At 39.5% G+C, this 20,206-nt stretch overlaps 1 protein-coding gene across 9 annotated transcripts in view; it reads right to left on the bottom strand.

The window, feature by feature from the left end:
* The window catches only part of RABGAP1L (RAB GTPase activating protein 1 like), a 789,965-nt gene that overhangs the window by 148,310 nt on the left and 621,449 nt on the right, over positions 1–20,206 (bottom strand). The gene's annotated exons all lie outside the window — the stretch shown is intronic.

The raw sequence follows: 20,206 nt of genomic DNA on the forward strand, positions 1-20,206 counted from the left end.
AAATGTAATAATTAAAATATGATAGTTTAATGAGCAAACCAACTTACACTTAAAAGATTTAGGTACATTTAACAAAATGCTGTGTAAAAGGCACTACAAACAAGTGGTCGTGTGTTTCAGTTTTCCCAATCTCTCCATCATCCTTCCCCTCAAATACGTATTATCCTTGAGGAGGTAAAAGGTACAGGTTCAGCTTCAGGCTCTGAGTGGGCCCCGCTGGGATGGAAGAAGTCATTTTCGGCAGCAGGGTCCAGGGCACACCTACCCCAATGAGGCTGAGGAACTGTCACACCAGGAGCCTACAGAAGGCACCAGGGATTAGAGGAGTGGAGAGCCTGAGGAAGAACAGGAAGAAATGGGGGCAGGTCCAGCTAGCTGCTCCTACCAGCCCCTGAACCAAGACCCCGAACCAGAGGGGCAGAGCTGGCACCAGTGGGGAGTGCGGAAGATGGAGCTGCTGACGTCCAGGGTTGGAACTAGGCCCTAGGGCTTCATTCCCCGGACAGGCCAGCAGAGAGCGAGGATGAAGATGAGGAGGGAGCTACAGCACTGAGCAGCCACAGCTCTACAGCCATGGACCCAGAACATGCAGAGTTGGTGACAAGGGCGAAGGAGGTGATATCAAATGCCCAGTGGGAAGATGTGGTACAGAAGGCCCTCCGAGCCTGGCAGGTGTCCCCTGCCTGCCAATGACCGTGCGCACTGAGAGCTGCCTCATCTCCCTGCATTCCAGGGCTGAACATATCCCAGGTTGCAATGTTCATCCCGGTGATTCCATCCCCCTTTCCACATCAAGGTAAACCAGACTTCTTCTCAGAGACTTATTAATTCAGTTCTATACACATGGGGACATCAGCCCAAGCCCAACCCACCTTAGCATGTATCACTCTATGGAGAATAAAAGCACCATACATACATAGCCCCCTTCCAAAAAAAAAAAAAAAAAAGGAAAGAAGAAAGAAAGCATCATCCTTGCTTTCAAAATTTCCATAATTTTCCAGGTTGTTTTCAGGTTGCCCCTTGAGAATAGGCTGTTGATCAATATCAGGTAAAATAACTCTTCTAGAATATCACTTGGCAAAAAGAAAGAATGTATTCTAGCAATTTTTGAAGCCCTACAAGAGTGAGTAATCTCAGTGAGCATTTCCCCTTATGCCTCCCCAACTCCCCAAGTAATTTATTTATTGCTGATCAGATTCAGCAATAAATACAGCGTACTTATAACTCAAAGATAAATTTTTGAGTTATAAAGTAGTCCAAAAATGAAACTAATGATAGAAAAGAAACTCTTCTGAATTAACCAGTTAATAATACATGATTTCTCATATTTCCTTACACTATCATAAAGGAGATTTTTAAAAAATCTCTATAAAGGAAGTTCAACAGCAAATTGAAGATAATATGGGAAATTTGGATGAATGATCCAATGAGGCAGAGTGAGAGAAAGTAAAGAGGGCCAGGCAGTGGTCCCAAAGCCATGGTCTGAAGAAGAGCAGCCTCACTCTGGAGTGATAGAAGCAGGTGGATGGTAGTGCAGTCCTAATTAGAGCCCTGAGCTTGAGTGCTCTACCTGAGCCACTCCACTCACTGATTGTGGACATGTGCAGGGCATAAATAGATTTCCATTGTAAAATGAAAAGATACTTAACTTATGGAACTGTAATTAACAACAGTAAGTGCACAGTAACACACGAAGTAGTTACTTCAAGGGTTACAAAGGTGAAAAAGGAAAACACTTTCCAATCTGTAGGAGCTTAAAATCCGGGAGGCATTCAAACACAAAGATAAAGCAGGATGTGGACACCGTAAAGGGAGGAACACACTGTGTGTTATGATCTAGTCATGTCTTTGTTGTCCACAGCAGATACAGACAAAAGTGGGTTTAGACTAGTGGGACTGTCCTGGACCCAAATGTAAGAGTAATGAGAATTAAACATATCTCTAAGAGCAAAGCAGGGCATTGTTTATTACATCATCTTTTAGTCACATTTACTGGCTGAAAGACATGGGTAAGTTACTACTCTCTGGGACTCTGTAAAAAGGCAGTATCACCTACCTAGTCAAGTTGCTCTGAAAATTTAATAAGTTAATGTATGTAAAGGAATATTTCATAGTGCCTAGCACAGGGTGGGTACCAGATAACCAGTAATTTCCTTCATTCTTTCTAGGAAGTCAGGAGAAGAGGAGAGCAAGTGTAAAAGCATTTTGTTCATCTGGGTTAGGGTTTAGAAAGACAAAAGACTCTGGATGTATTAACATTAGAAAAAGAGTTAGCCAATATATACAATGGAATATTACTCAGCCATAAAAAGGAACGAAATTGAGTTTTTGTAGTGAGGTGGATGGACCTAGAGTCTGTCATACAGAGTGAAGTAAGTCAGAAAGAGAAAAATAAACACCATATGCTAACACATATATATGGAATCTTAAAAAAAAAATGGTTCTAAAGAACCTAGGGGCAGGACAGGAATAAAGACTAAGACGTAGAGAATGGACTTGAGGACACAGGGAGGGGGAAGGGTAAGCTGGGACAAAGTGAGACAGTGGCATGGACATATATACACTACCAAACGTAAAATAGATGGCTAGTGGGAAGCAGCGGCATAGCACAGGGAGATCAGCTCGGTGCTTTGTGACCACCTAAAGGGGTGGGATAGGGAGAGTGGGAGGGAGACACAAGAGGGAGGAGATATGGATATATATGTATACGTATAGCTGATTCACTTTGTTATACAGCAGAAACTAACACACCATTGTAAAGCAATTATACTCCAATAAAGATGTTAAAAAAAAAGAAAAAGAGTTAGCCAAACACTGATAAAAGACACTCCTGTAAGACCAACTGCCTCTTCAGTTCACCTTTAAGATTTAGACAGCTAATAATAAGAAGCAGAGGAGCCATGCTCTTCTGAACTAGGAGAGGTAAAACGGCAAAAACTCAATTCTCTACCTATTTCTTTTTTGTCTTCTGATTACTTTTTAAAAGATGAGCCCTCAATAATTTGGCAAGTTCCTAAGATCCAACAAACAGGTTAAATAAAGGTGACACAGTGAGTAGTCCGGTATTTTGGTACTGTAGAATCCCAGGCAACTCACACTCTGCCATTCAAGTCTTGGTTCTTCTCAGCACTGTGCTATATGCTTCTGGAGGTAGAAAGGTACATCAGATGCTTCTTCTAACTTTATGCATTATTCAAGCTACTTGAAGAAAAGGCTAAAATGAAATGTCAATGAGACTGAGCATACAAGTTATATCACAGGGAAATGAGTCTCATCATCTTATAGTTGGAACTCAACACACTGAGGAATTAGAGTTCAAAATAAGAAAGTACATAATTAACTGACACCGTGGTGGGTACTTCAGGTAACCAGACTGTTGGAACTCAAAAAGAAAAAAGATTCCTATAAAATATTATAGACTTACTAATTTTTTAGGAATGTTCTGACCTCTTGTGACACTTCAAGCATAACTATTTTAAAGGAGTTTTTTGTTTTGTTTCTGTTTTTCAATAGAAGAGAGAACTTTCCCCCACCAAAAGCAATTTAATAACATTCTGAATAGTCATGGTAGTATCACTATTACCTTATTACCTACTCTTGTGATCAGATTTAAGAACAATGCCTTTATTAATGCAAGAACTTCTTCTACAGTCTCTTTGAGAGTTGGTCATTTTGCCTCTGCTTCCTTATCTTCATTGACAATTAGCTGAAAAGGCTGCCTATTTTTATTACTGGACATTTATATTTGTTTAAAAAGGACTACTTATGGTAAGCTAGAAATCTGAAGCTTCCAGCCACTCAGCTGAGGCATATATTTTATAACAACACAGAATGAGTCGACTTTTTTCCATGTGATGTTAGTTAAAATATCTGAACAGTTTCCTTTTCTTGAAGCTAATTATCCCTGCTGCTAACTAGGCCTTCTATGAGCTGGTTTCTGCAGCATTCTAGACTGTCCTACTTCCTGCCCCAAGGAGACACTTTTTTTGGACAGTGTCTCTCAATAAAGTATCAATATTACCATCACTGACATACTCGATACTCTAGATATGATAACAGAATCATGAAATAATGCAATGTTGTTAGACCCTAGAAACATCAAAGTCTAACATGTTCGTCCTATTGATGAAGAGTGAGGCGGCAGATACGTGATTTGCTCACAATCATAAAACTTGTCTGAGGTAGAGCCAGGAAGCCAAGATCCCAGAGCCTCTCTACATAGCAGAGAACCTAGCATTTCCAGCTCTGTAACTTGCTCTCTTTCAATTAATGTAGCCCATTAAAAAAAACTATCTCATTAGGAAGACTGTGCTCCACCATTTTACTCCACATGGAATTGGTCCGGAGCCTGTGCCTGCCATCTGGTATGAAAGAACCTAAGATTCTTAGATCTGAGTTGAGAGGAGGCTTCCAAAAGCCTGCCTTGAGAATAGGCACTTCTAAACACACACCTGTGATAATAAAGCACATCTGCCTTCATAATTTTTAACTGAGAAGCACTCTCTTTTTTTTTAATTAATTAATTAATTTATTTATTTTGGCTGAGTTGGGTCTTTGTTGCTGCACGTGGGCTTTTCTCTAGTTGCTGCACGTGGGCTTTTCTCTAGTTGCTGCGAGCGGGGGCTGCTCTTCGTTTGGGTGCGTGGGTTTCTCATTGCAGTGGCTTCTCTTGTTGCGGAGCATGGGCTCTTCAGTAGTTGTGGCTCGCGGGCTCTAGGGTGCAGGCTCAGTAGTTGTGGTTCACGGGCTTAGTTGCTCCGTGGCATGTGGGATCTTCCCGGATCTGGGCTCGAACCCATGTTCCCTGCATTGGCAGGCAGATTCTTAACCACTGCGCCACCAGGGAAGCCCCTCTCTTTTTCAGTCAAACAGAGAAGCTACATCCTTGGCCGCTCGGCCACAGTGTCTACATAACAGCAGCTTTTTTGAAGCCATGTTAGTGATGCAGGCTTAACAATGGAAGCCTATCTCAGTTCATTTATCCCCTCCTCTGGACAGTTTGTATGAGGCTCATCTTTATTTCCAAGTTTAAGCAGAAGGCATAAATTAATGTTAGCAGAGGCCTGTTTTTTAATCCTAAATTGATCAGATTAAAATTATGACATGGAATCTAGAATTCCTTGATGCTCTCAAGCTAGATCAGCATTTTACCTTTGTGTGTGTGTGTGTTTTGTCATTGTTGTTGAAAATAATTAGGTGCTATATTCATCTTGATAAGTTGTGAACTGCCTCTACCTCCTTCCCATGGTCCATCTCCAGTTCTCTATTAAATTTGCTATCACTGGCATCTTCGTGTTACATAGAATGCTAGGTGTAGTTCAACATCTGTCACTGTGAAAAATAATATTTTCAGTGGAGGAGTTATATGGGTCAGCCCATGTAATAGCAAGTGAATTTGTCTCCACAAAATGAATATGTCAAGATGGGGACATTCATTTTTTTTTTTGAATAGACAAGTCCATATTCTGAAATAAAGATGGTAATAGATTGTACAGCCAGACTATTTCCCTCTCCCTACCTCCCACTCATGGCTTCAAAAGGGTTCAGTAGACTTTCAGAGGTAGCAAACTGGTGAGAGTGGAGGTGATTTTTCCTCCACTTTCACTGGAGGTGATTGGATTCCTCTCCACCTCCCTTGTGAGTTCAGCACTCCTATACGCTGAGAGTTGCCACAAGCTGTCTTGCATGATGATAGTAACAAGTGAACAAGTGTGTACAGGTCTTTCCTGCTTGGTGGGCTCCTTTCTCTACCTCATACGCATATTTGTTCCAAGCAGGGCCAAACAAAACAACTTATACACCACAAAGTCTTCATAAATATTTCAGTGACTAAAAGTATGAATAATAATAGTTCCCATTTATTTAGTATCTACAACAGCCATAAACTATGCCAAGCCCTTAGAGTATGCATTATTGCAATTAATGTTAACAACAAATTACACTCATTTTACACAGGAGACACCTGAGCTTAGAAAAGTTAAGTGACTTGTCAGAGATCATGTAGCTACTAAGTGGTAACTGCAACTATAATTTACACATCTGCTATATAAGTGTTTTAAATCTAATTTGAGTTATATGAAACAATGAAGGAGGTAGAGTTAAACAGGCTAGATCCTAAAAGCTAATCAAGTTAGTCCAGTGGAAAGAACAGGATTTTCACAGTCCAGTCACTATGAATATATAGAGGGACTAATGTGTCTTGGTTCTAAAAGAAATGACAAAAACAAAGCCAAAAACAAAGCAAAAACTTATGCTCACTGTACCCTGGTGATCTTATCCATACCTTTCTTTTTTTACTACTACTGAACAACCCAATCCTGAGATCAGCCCTCTCTCCAGAGCCCCCAATCTGTATATCTATCTCCTTGTTGGACAAACGCAGCCTCACACGCAAATTAATCCTGGCATGTCCAAAGTCACCATTTCTTCCCCAGTGCAGTTCCTCCTCTTACATTTCCTATCCTAGCAAAGAGTGTCCTCATCTACCCAATTATACCAGCAGACACCTGGGGGGTCATCCTAGAGTCCTCTTTTTACCTCCACTTCCCATACTCAACCCATCATTCAAGTCTGGTTGATTTAACCTCCTCACCATCTCTCAAAACTATCCCCTCTCTTCTGATTTGAGCTCACCCCTTAGTATGACATGCTGGGACGTCTACCATCTGCAATACTCAAGTTACTTGAAGTTCCCCTGCACACACCAGGTAACTGCATACCTCAATGTCTTTGTTCTTGCTTTCTCCTTTTCTTGAACTGCTTTTCCCCTCTAGTTCACTTACCTTTTCCTAATTTGTTTTTATTTATTTATTTATTTGGTTGAACCAGGTCTTAGTTGCAGCAGGCGGGCTCCTTAGCTGTGGCACGCAAACTCTTAGTTGCAGCATGCATGTGGGATCTAGTTCCCTGACCAGGGATCGAACCCAGCCCCCTGCATTGGGAGCGCGGAGTCTTATCCACTGTGCCACCAGGGAAGTCCCACCTTTTCCTAATTTGTTAAAACTCAACTCTGGTATTACCTCCTGCAGGAACCCTCCCTCAATCCTACGGTTGGGGTACATGGCCTTCCTGCTTGCTCTCTTTCCACCCTTGCTGTCTGTCTCATAACACTTGCAGGCTTATACTTTAATGAGCTGCACTGAAATCAACACTTAGGGTCCTTCTCCCCTACTAAGGCACTTAGAGATAGGTATCATGTATTATCCTTCTTTTTGTCCTAAAAACTTAGCAGAGGCAATTACTTGACACATAGTGGCTATCCCAAAAGTGTATGTTGAAATGGTTCAGCATTCAAAATGGATAAAATATGATTATTATTCATGGGAGGGATAAGCATTTCTCTGATTAGAAATACTGACGCTTCAATATTTCTGAGCCTTTAAAAATGTTCTTCCCTCTTTCTAAAATGTTTTCCTCCATTATTTTTCCTTTAAAAAATTTAACAATCCTGCAAATTGTTGTCATGGAAAAAACAAAAGCTGAGATGTCAGAGAGATCTGGATTTAAAACCACAATTTCAAGTCTAATTAGCTGCATGATTTCAGTAAAGTTAGCCTCTTTGAGTCTCATTTTTCATGAAGAAAATGAGGTTTAATATAGTAATATTATGAAGTTGCTAATGTTATTAACATCTGTGACATTTCTAGCTTGGTAAACTGGCGTGATAGTAAAGATATTAACTAATAGGGAAAGCACTGGGGACAGGAAAGTATGGAGGATGAATGCAGTTAGCGAGGAACATGTGGTAATCCATTGGAGGTGTTCCACAGGCCATGGGAAATAGAATCTGGAGCCAAGAGATGGGTTTAGGAATCACTGGTAGCTATGTGCAAGATGGAACACGGGAATAAATGAAGTAAATTAGGGAAATATAGAAGTCATGAAGAGATGTTCTCACAGGATACCTTGATATTCTTCTTAATCATCCCAGATGTAATTTAATAACTAGTTGTATAATTATACTGTTAGAGAAATTAATCTACCCTACCAGACAGAAAGTTCCATAAGGGTAGGCATTGCATTAGCTTCACTCACTAGTATTTTCCCAGCACTCAGTACAGTAATTACCTATACAAGGAGCTCAGGAAATGCTTACTGAGTTGATGAATGGTTGCATTGCATATAATACTCACCAATGGGCTTTCTAATCATTTGCTTTTGAAATTTGGTGACCTAAATAAATGGTAATGTGAGAATATAAATTCCTAATGAAAATGTCCTGAGGTGGGGGTAAAGATAAAAATCTCACAAGTTCCTGTTGTGGGCCAGATATTGTGCCATCTGCTTCCATACACGATCTCACTTCATTCCCATAATGTGCTGTAGTAAAATCATTGCTAAAATAAATGATTTGCTCATGATTTGAAAAATCAGTTTGCTCCATCTTTACAACATCCTTGATTTCTCAGTTTCCCTCAGCCTTCCAAATCCAATTTATCTAAATATAAGTCAGCCCTGTCAGCCCTATCTACAAAGCTATCTTAAATCTGTCCTCTTTCTCCATCTTAACTGTCACTACCTTGGTCTAAGCTACCATCATTTCCTGACTGGTCTTGAAATAACATCTTACTTAACTAGTCTCCGTGCTTCTATTCTCACCTCTTTTCTTTTTTTAAAAGAATTTTTATTTATTTTATTTATTATTTATTTTTTGGCTGCATCGGGTCTTTGTTGCTGCATGTGGGCTTTCTCTAGTTGTGGCAAGCGGGGGTTACTCTTCGCTGCGGTGCACGGTCTTCTCATTGTGGTGGCTTGTCTTGTTGCAGAGCACGGGCTCTAGGTGCACGGGCTTCAGTAGTTGTGGCACATGGGCTCAGCAGTCGTAGCTCGTGGGCTCTAGAGCGCAGGCTCAGTAGTTGTGGCACATGGGCCCAGTTGCTCCACGGCATGTGGGATCTTCCCGGACCAGGGCTTGAACCCATGTCCCCTGCATTGGCAGGTGGATTCTTAACCACTGCGCCACCAGGGAAGCCCTATTCTCACCTCTTTTCAATCCACATTCCACACACCAGAATTCCTCAATCAAAACGATGTCTTAAAACCATAAATCATATCAAATTTCTTCCTGCTTAAAACTTACACTGGCTTCCCATGCTACCCAAATGCCAATGCATTTCTATTCCTTATATTTCTCTGCTGATCTGGCCCCTGCCTCAATCTCTGACCACATCTCCTTCCTCTTTATATCTTGCTCACTTCCTCACTAGGCTCCAGTCACAATGGCCTCCTTTCTGTTTTGAATATACAAAGCTTTTCCTGCCTCAGGGCCTTTATTTATTTATTTATTTTTAAAATTTATTTTTGGCTGCGTTGGGTCTTCATTGCTGCGCGTGGGCTTTCTCTAGTTGCGGCGAGCAGGGGCTACTCTTTGTTGCGGTGCGTGGGCTTCTCATTGTGGTGGCTTCTCTTGTTGCAGAGCACGGGCTTCAATAGCTGTGGCTCGCGGACTCCAGAGCACAGGCTCAGTAGTTGTGGAGCGCGGGCTTAGTTGCTCCGCGGCATGTGGGATCTTCCCGGACCAGGGCTTGAACCCGTGTCCCTTGCATTGGCAGGTGGATTCTTAACCACTGCGCCACCAGGGAAGCAGGGCCTTTGAGCTTGCTGTTGCCTCTGATTTTCGTAAGGCTGGTTCCACTGCATCATTCAACTCAAATGTTATTTTGCTCACAGAGGACTGTTCTTACCATCTTATCTAGTGGCGGGTAGTAACACATTAGACTCCTTTGTATTATTTCTTTCATGACATTTATTACTATTTGAAATTGTTTACTTCTTTCTTATGTATTATCTTTCTCTGCAACTGTAAAATACAATGACAAAGCTCACAGGGGAGAGGAGAGAGACCTTTTAAATTATCTTGATTGACAAGTTATTCGACAAATGTAACCATAAAATAAGATTCTTGTCTCAGCTTCTTTCATTAATTCATTCATTCATTTTTACTTTAAAAGATTATTATTTTACCGGGCCTTTTGAATCTCTCTTTTCTTTAGCAACCAAGAGTCAACTAAAGTGATTCCTTGACATATTTAGATTTAATGTTTATTGCTTCAGCTCCCGAGAGACCCCATGAGGCCACAACATAGCACCTTGTGGGTTTGCTAAGGAATGAATTTAGTTACTCTCATGTAGCAGATGGTGAGTAAGCTTTGCTTATAGAGTCATTCTCAGTTATTACATGTTCTTACAGGAAGGCAGTTATTTTATCTCAATTTTATTAATAAACTGAATAAAAAAACATAGTGGTATTAAAAAATTAGGAAATTTAAGAGCATATTAGAATATAGTCTTCATGAATGTCAAGTTGTTTCCCCAAATCTATGTCTATACACATTAAAGAAAGAGACGATACTCCAGCTAAATTGGTCTACCTGGTTAACTACAGTAATGCCATGATTAATAACAAATGTTATGCTTCCAAAAAGCCTACTATTAATCTATAACCATCATAAAGACTGGCCACAGAAAAATGCAGAAACCATTTTAGACATGCAAGTAGCTGAGTCACTGTGGCTTTTGGTAAAGGAGAGGTTTCTATATTTAAAAACAAAGATATCATAATATTGGTTTTTAAAGTGTCCTGCAAGCTGGGGATAATATATGCTATATAACTGTTGACTTATCTTAGGAAGGAGGAAGAAATTAAACACAAAACAACCAGAAACAGCCCTTAAGCCCAGTGGGGATAGAGAGGAATAAATGAACCCTGGGGCAAGGGATGAAAGAGGAAATATTCCATTCTTTTTGTATACATCATGAGCCCAGAGTTGTGCTTCGTGCTAGGTAGAATACAAAACTAGCACACAATGTGTTCTCTATCCTCAATGGCATCCTAGACTTTACGGTAGAGACAAGACCCATGAGCAGGACAATTAGGAGGTCCACTTGACATTGTCTAATAAGGTGCCCAGTAGGTACAGCTGAGGCCAGGAGGTACATCTGAGGCTAGATTATGATGAAAATGAAATGCTAGAGGATGCACTTACAGCTGACAACAGACAGGTGAAGAATACAGTGAAGACAAATTTTAGAATGACTAATCTGGTAGCATAGGTCAAGGGAGTTTAAGAGAGGAAGACGTCGAAGGTACACAAGTCATAAAGCTCTTGCAGTATGCCAAATGTGAGAAAATGAGAGCCTGGACTGGTGTGGTTGTCATGGAAACAGAGCCATGCTTGAATCTGAGAAGCGTTACGAAGGAATAACAGCTCTTCGTTATCTTTGTGTAACTTTCCAAGTATATGTAGCTCATTACGTCCTCCTTTATATAACTCACTGATACAAAACTGCCAACGATGATATTCTTTACCAAGTCAGGGAAAAAGGTCCACCATGGAGAAAACACCCATGATATATGAACAAGGTGGCTCTCTTAAAGTTGCTGACTTTGAGGCACAAAGTTTGGTTAGAAGTTCAACTGGTTTGGTCACTTTCTGTCAAAGTCTAATTATTAATGGAGTTCAAACCATAATATATTAAGCTGAACTAAGCAGAAGCTGATCCAGTAGCACTATTCAGTTGTCTAGGGACACCCTGATTATCACCAAATGAGCAGTAAATGAGAATGTAAGGTCTAGTAAGCTGCCTTCTCTAAAAAAAAAAACACTTCATATGCAGCTCCTTTCCTTAAAATTGAAGAAAGAACATGACAGGGAAGTTTTTGAGAGGACGAGAAAGAGAGAGAGAGAAAATGGAGAACAGCAATGACTCTTAGTATCTTGGCAAGTCTCCCTGACGGCACCTGGAAAATGCTGCTGAGTTTGCCGCTCCCTTTCCATCCCCACTGTTACAGCCTTGGGTAAAGAAGCCTTCATTACTTCTCCCCTTAACAGTCTTCTAACTAGTCTCCATATTTATTACCAGTCTCTTCACATTTCAGTCTCTTTCTCTCACTGTCTTCAAAATTATCTTCCTAAAATATCCTATCTGACCCTGTAACTGTTTAAGGGTACCCTCTGGCCCACAGGTTCAATGGCTAGTACTCAACCCTAACCATAAGACAACTTTCAGACAATCTAGACATATCCTACCTTTCCAGTTACATCTGTCACCTTGACCCTTCATGCCCAATGTTCTCATGGAGCTTCTTCCCCAAAGTGTTGTATTTTATGACGTCTCTGTTCCTTACATATGCTGTTCTCTTTACCTGAAATATCACTCCTTGTCTTTTCTTGCTAATCTTTCAAGACTCAAATGTCATTTTCTCTTTCAAGTAATCCTTGTCATTACCTCCCTCCTCCACCTTTTCATCCTGTCCCATTTGTTCCTGACTGCATTTGTACACCTGTCTGTCTCCCCTACTTCTCTGTGAACCCCTCAAGATTAACTACAACATACTCAGCATTGCATTTCCACTACCCAACAGCTCCTAGTCAGGTGGTCACAGATCATTCAAATAAGTGTTGAGTAAATGAATGAATGACTGAATCTCAAATGAAGAAGTGAGTTATGAATAGATTAAAGTGTGAGCTTAATTTTTAAAAAGACGTGTATTAAACTAGAGGATGGTAAGTATGTATCTCTTATTTAATGTCTAAATTTGTAAGAAGAAAGGTCAAAATGAGAGCAAGTGCAATGTTTATGGATTTCAAAAGAAGAGAGGGAAAATACTGACATAAGAAAACAGTGTAAATGCCATAAGAAAACAAATAAAACTCAATGTTATTTAGCAATTTGCTCACTCTCATTTGATAGTTCCTTCAGAAACAAATAAATTTGATTTGGGGAGGGTAGGGGCTCAGTCATCAGACTGGCTAGCTCTCTGGAGGTGGATCAATGGACAGATCTACGTACTTTGCAGAAGGGACACAAATGAAAGTCCAGAAGTTACTGTTTTAGTTTGAATTTTAATGCGTAAAATATATTGAGAAGGGGAGTGTTAAATAAAACAACATGTTCCATTTCACAAGGAAACAAAGTATAAGTGTTGATGGAAGTAGTGACTTATCTGGCTATAGGTAATAAGTATGCAAAATCAAATCATTAACGGTTCTCAAACAACAGTTTCTAAGCAATGCCAACATGCACCCAAACTAATATTAGTATAAAATACACCTTTAAAAAACATCTGGGGCTTCCCTGGTGGCGCAGTGGTTGAGAATCTGCCTGCTAATGCAGGAGACACGGGTTCGAGCCCTGGTCTGGGAAGATCCAACGTGCCGTGGAGCAACTAGGCCCGTGAGCCACAACTACTGAGCCTGCGCGTCTGGAGCCTGTGCTCCACAACAAGAGAGAGGCCGTGATAGTGAGAGGCCCGCGCACCGCGATTAAGAGTGGCCCCTGCTTGCCGCAACTAGAGAAAGCCCTCGCACAGAAACGAAGACCCAACACAGCCAAAAATAAATACAAAAATAAATAAATAAAAAAGATTACTATTTTTAAAAAAGTAGTAAAAAAGAAACATGAAATTGTTAAAAACAAAACAAAACAAAACATATGATTGACAAGTTAACGTGCCAAGAAGGCAGATGCTCAGAATTTAGTAATAACAGGATTGAGAGCAAAGTCAAGAAAATGACACAGAAATCACTGTGGTAAATGGAAGACACTTCCAGATGTCTCCCCTACAAGCCATTACATTTAGAGAAGATAAAAACTACAAGTAGGGGCTTCCCTGGTGGCGCAGTGGTTAAGAAACTGCCTGCCAATGCAGGCAACATGTGTTCGAGCCCTGGTCTGGGAAGATCCCACATGCCGTGGAGCAACTAAGCCCATGTGCCACAACTACTGAGCCTGTGCTCTAGAGCCTGTGCTCCGCAACAAGAGAAGCCACTTCAATGAGAAGCCCATGCACCGCAATGAAGAGTAGCCCCCGCTCGCCGCAACTAGAGAAAGTCCACGCACAGCAACGAAGACCCAATGCAGCCAAAAATAAATAAATAAACAAATTTATTTTTAAAAAAACCTACAAGTAAATGGGTAAGATATTTGAAATGGAACCAGCCAGGCTAGATAAACAATGTAACCGAAGAATTAAGTTCCAAATTCCATTTGTTTCACATTTGCATATAGTTTTTTTTTCTTTCCCACCAGTGATACTCCAGGTTATAATGCTCTGATCATGGGATACCACAACATTTAAATCAAAATTGAAAAATCTAGCCAACCTTCAAGAACTGAAAATCTAATGCATAAGCATTCCACTGTATGTAAGACAATGGGCCCTAAGAGCAGGTGTAACCGCTCTAAGGCTTGTGGTCTGCCCATAACCCTGGAGAAGCAGTGCAGGTTATAGACCCGACAGGGTGAGTACTTGAATACATGCACTCAAAAGCTCCCGCAGGGCCTGAATGGTCCTGTTCTTAAAAGAGGCCTTACTCCTTTAGGTATCCAAATACCACTGTCAATTCTGCTATCTTTGCTCTGAAATGAGAACACATTTATTTTCCAACAGGAATGCATCATCTGTAAGTGTGCTCAGCAAGAACTTCTTTGATTTCTTCTCTTTACCTTAAAAAATTGCCTAAACATAGCATAAAATACCAAGTCATGATAATCACAATTATACATATAATCCCTTTACTAACATTGCTTATTTTATTAAAGTGGTAGTTGAATGAAAAACTAAACAATGTGAGAGTAACATTTAATTCTCTATTTTAACATCACTTATCTGGAAATATTTTATTTTGAATACTGCAGTATATTCCATCCAATGAGAAAAAAAAAGAACTTTCCAAGAGCCTGCTTAAATGTCACCAAAACCAAAATTGGTCCTATTTGAAGCATACCAACTTCCATAATTTTATAATTAAGGAGAAGGCATTTATTTATTTAAAAAATTTTTTTGGCTGTGCAGTGTGGCTTGCAGGATTTTAGGTTCCCAATCAGGGATTGAACCTGGGCCGCCACAGTGAAAGCACCAAGTCCTAACCACTGGACCGCCAGGGAATCCCCTAGGAGGAGGCATTTATAATTAAGAATAAATTGACATACTCAGCTTCTTCCAAGGCTCATCTTTTAAAATGGAGCTGGCTTACCCATGCAAGGCTTGCAGAATATGTCAAAGTCTAGTAGCAGATCAGCACCCACTCTACTACCCATTCCCTCATACTCTCCTCCCACCTCTGGGCTCCCTATCGCTGGGCCGCCCTCCTTTACACTTATTTTGATTTGCATCCAGGCAGGTCTGTCTATTCTTGGCTTTGTACTCAGGTTCCTAAAACTCACCTCAGGCCAGCCTTACCTGATGGCCCAGGCTTGTTTCAGTTACTTCCTTCAGTTCATCTGCTCAACTCTCCACTTTTACAGTGTAATAATACCACCTCTGGGTAGATGATACCCCCACTACCAGTCCCACACCTGCTGGGATCAGTCTCTCCCACTTCCTACCACAACACGGGAGCAATCTCAGACTGGTGATTTCGAGGTGATGTCAAAAAAGAAAAGAAACCTGAGATAAGGTAAATACAATAAATTAACAAAGAGCACTGAAGTGAAAGGAGAATAGAGCAAGAGTAGTCAAATCTATAGTTATTCAAATAAAAGAGAAAAATACCAAAGATGCAAAGATATGTACTGATCTCTCAATTATCAACAGAGAAAGGTGGCACTAATTTCAAACTAAGGATTAACATAGATTCGAATGTGTATTGTAATTCTATTTGAATAGCTCATATATTAGGAAAAACCTTAGTTTAACGATTGAAGCCATTCAGTGAAGAACTAACTCAGAAAGAGCTAGGAATGCACTTAGATTTCTTATCTGATATTCTCTCATAGCTTCACTCCAATCTAGCATACCCACAAAAAAGTGTAATCTTGCTCATGATGCAAAGTGCCACCTACACAGAGAGGCAGAGCTGACCCAGGGGAGAGTAACAAATGAATAAGCTAGTTTCAAAGAGCTTCCCTCAAATTCTTTAAACAGCATTTAAGTAAAGTAAAGCAGGTATTCAAAAGCACTTACTCTACAAGAATTAAATCACAAGCCACTGCAGCCACTGACCTTCGACACACCCTGAAAGGAGTTCAGGGTGGAGGTCAGGAATGAGGCACTCTTTGCTCTGGGGAAAACTGATGGAACAGGCCTTCAGAGAGTTGGATGTTTTCAGGATAAGGTTTTATGAGCCCAATTTCTTGCATCTTCTCGTATCTAGAAAAGCACTAGAATCATTAATGGAGACATCTGCTCCTCATGACTAGCAGCAACCTTCACGTGAGTAGCAGCAGCCTTCTGCCAAAATGTGAGTTTGACTGCACGTATCCCCCTTCACCAAAATCACATATATACTGACCTCCCCCTTTACCACTTCCGAGCAGTTCCTCAGAGCTCTCTGAATGGCTGCATCCCGGGCTAGAGTCCTCATTTTGCCCCAAATAAAACTTAACTCACAACTCTCATGTTGTGCTTTTTTTTTTTTTTTCCAGCCAACATAAATAAGCTATAACACAACAGTATTTCCTGAGAGTTATCTCTGTTTAGGATGGTAAAGTAAAAATGGAGTAAGGTCAGCGATAATCAGAGGTTAGATGTGAGCTGGACCTGAAAAACACATAGATTCAGAACATCTGAAAAGCTATTCCCAGACAGAAAGCAGACAAACCCAAGGTGTATGAGGCTAATCTGAGTCTACTTCTAGTTTAGCCAGAGTAGAGATAGGTGATGAGATTAGAACCACCCATGTGAATAGAATGTGAAAGGTTTTCAGGAATAGGCTAAGGTATCTGAACTCCATTTTCAAACTTTAAGAATCAGTGAAGTCCTATTAAATATAGGAAAAGAGGGAAGGAAACAGTGTCTCAGCCTGTACTTGACACCAATAGCATTAACTGAGGGAAATTTTAATCAGTGCATAATTATTTAAGTTAAAAATATTTAATTTGGGACACATGAGACTTTTGTATTCAAAAGAAGGAGTTTTCAGCATATATAAACTATGTGAAGAGATCTGTATTTACTGGATAAACAGTTAACAAATATTAATCAAAAGAAGAAACGGTTAGTGTGCTTTCCTTCTCTCCAATATAACACTTGAAAACAAAGCATAGATCTTTAGGGAAAAAACAAATCTACCTCAAATATTGCTTTCGATGAGGTGCAATCTACTTAAATACAACAACTGCAAAAGGGATGAGGTTAATCCTTTGGTCCTTTGCTACTCTGTGCATCAATCCTGGAATTAGGGATGCTTGCTGAACATGCAGAAATGCACTTGCCACTCTGGGGAATAAATAGTAAGCTTCAGACTGTTTCTAAGAAATAAATAGACTACCTGGAGAATGCAGAACAAATACATATGAAATATCTAAATAAAACCAAAGAGCGAATGATACATTTTGTAACTGCAGCAGATGCTCATTTCAGGCAGAAAGAGTCAGGAACCATTCTTTAAAGGAGGTAGGATTTAAGCTTGAACATAGGGGCTAGAAGGGCACTGTATAAAAAGAGAAAAGGGGACATGATGTGTAAAATAAAGATGGTTTCAGGATACAGTGCTAGAGTTTAGCTCAAAGACTTTCAATGATAGAATGAAAAGATGAATATAGCATAAGAATCAAGGACATGATAACAGATGTGCAGATCATTATCTATGTAAATAGCGCCCCCTGAAGTTGTGTGTATATAAGCTGCCTTACCCACACATGAATAATGATAATAATAATGAAAAAGAAATATCAAAGGCCTCTGAAAACTTTATACAGGGTGGCTAAAGATATAAAATTGGAACTTGAGCTAGGACAAAATTTAGGAATTATTTTCTTTGGAAAATGAATTTATGCAATGCACAAATGCAGAAGGCCCAAAGACATATCTATTGCTAAAAGCTAAGGAAGAAGAGGAACCCACCAAAGGGGTGAGCAGAGAAGTAAGGGTTCTGAACAGTAGAGAACTGGGGAAGAACAGAATGGTACCATCTCTGCAGAATGCTTTTTTCCCCCACGAAATCTTCTGTTCATATACTCAATCAGGTGTTTTTCTGAGCAGTTTCTATGTCTTAAGACACAAGATTAACATACCATTTTGTTCAGTTGTTGGAATTTAGTACCCATGTGTCCATGCTTCAATTTCTCCAGTTATTAAAAATTTCAAGTTGCAAAATTAAACATATTGTGCAAAGAGTACCCTTTAATAGATACAGGGCTATTCAGGTGATCACTTTCTTCTTGAGCAACCTTTGGTAGTTTGTATTTTTTGAGGGATTTGTCCAAGTTCTCAAATTTATTGTCATAAAGTTGTTCACAATATTCTTCTATTAATGTTTGTAGAATCTGTAGTGATGTCATCTTTCTCATTTCTGTTACTGGTAACTGTGTCTTCTCTATTTTTTTTCCTGGTCAGTCTGCTTAGAAGTCTTATTAGGTACATAAACGTTTATCATCTTGACAATGTGTTCTCTATTTGTTTGATCTACTCTTTTCCCCTTTTCCTTTTTTTCCTGCTTCTTTTAAATATTTTTTATGGTTTTATTTTATTTTCTTTGTTGGCTTTCAAGCTATAACTCTTTGTTTTGTTATTTTAGTAGTTGCTTTTGAGTTCCTTTAACTTATCACCATCTACCTTCAAGTGATATTATACACTTCACATACAGTATAAGCGCTGTACAATGGTCATACTAGCACTTCTTCCCTCCTGGCTTTTATTCTATTTCAGGTATCCCCTGCTTTTTGAAAGTTCACTTATGCCACTTCACTTTTACTAAAGACCCACATTAGCACTTGCTTTCGCTAACTAAAGAAATCCAAAGAGGACCTTCACTTTCACAAAAGTGAAGCAAGCCGAGCTGTTACGGAGGCAGCACACGCTCAGAGCAGGGAGAGCGGCACGGACAAGCTCCTCCCTTGGAACTATGCTCAGCATCTCAGCGTCAAGCTACCATAGCTTTGAACTGTGTCTGTAAGCATCTGTGCTTCATCTCGATTATCCCTCAATACAGTGTTATTATTTTTGTTTAAACAGTGAATTATGTTTTAGAGACAATTAATATGAAAAAAGTTTTATATATTCACCTTTCAGTCACAGGATTTCCTTTAACATTTTTAGTAACTCATATCTGCTATTATGAATTCTTTCAGGTTTTGTGTGTCTGTAAAAGTATTGTGCCTCAGTTTTTGAGAAATAAATTTTCCCTTTTTTTTGGTTACATACTTTAAAGATGTTGTTCCTATGTTTTATTGCTTGCATTGTTTCTAAAGAGAAATCTGCTTAATACTGATCTTTGTTCTTTCGTTAGATATTGAGTCTCTTTTCTCTGTCAATTTAAAGATTTATCACTGGTTTTGAGCAATTTGATTATAACATGCCTTGGTGCAGTCTTATTCATGTTCCTTTTGCTTGGAATTTAACTGAACTCAGATCTGTGGGTTTATAGTTTTCATCAAATTTGGAAAAATATCAGCCACTATTTCTTCAAATGTTTTTCTGCCCCTTCCCCCTTGCTTCTTCTTCAAGAACCCCAATTACATATCCAGGAGGCTTTTTGAAGTGTCTCACAACTCCTTTTTCCTTTCTTTCTTTTTAAACATTCCTTCTTTAAATTTTGCATAGTTTCAATTGCTATGTCTTCAAGTCCATTAATCTTTTCTTCCATAATGTCACATCTGCCATTAATCCCATTTAATATATTTCTTAACTCTATTAAACACAGTAATTTTTATATCTTGAAATTCAATTTGTGTCTTTTAAAAATATTTTCCATTTTTTCCTTAACTTTTTGAACATATGAAATAAAGTTATAATTAGTGTGTTAATGTCACTGCTAATTATAACATGTGGACCTATTTTGATCAGTTGGTTTTTCTCTTCACTGTGTATCAAAATCTGCTTTGACCACACAGATGAAGATGATTCTAAGAGGTTATAAAGTAATGTTTCATAACCAGCGGGGATTTTGCCCCCCGGGGGACATTTGGTATTGTCTGGAGACTTTCTGTCTTCACTGGTGAAGTACTACTGGCATCTATCAGATAGAGATCAGGAACACTGCTAAACATCCTATACTGCATAAAACAGCCACTCATAACAAAGAATTAGCTGGCCCAAAGTGTCAGTAGTACTGAGTTTGAGAAACCCTGCTGTAGAAAAATAGGATGAAAGGAACTCAGGTCCCTGAATGATCTGATGGAACTGAGCTGCATGCAGGCCTGGACCACCAGCCTATTTCTACAGTCTGTCACATTAAAAACAAAAACAAAAAACCTTCTTTCGTATTTAAGGCACTGTATTTTGGGTTAGTACAGCAGTTTAGCCTATACTCTGATACAGAAA

Source organism: Balaenoptera borealis, assembly GCF_965194805.1.
Source record: "Balaenoptera borealis genome assembly, chromosome: 1".
In the NCBI taxonomy this organism is placed as follows: Eukaryota; Metazoa; Chordata; class Mammalia; order Artiodactyla; family Balaenopteridae; genus Balaenoptera; species Balaenoptera borealis.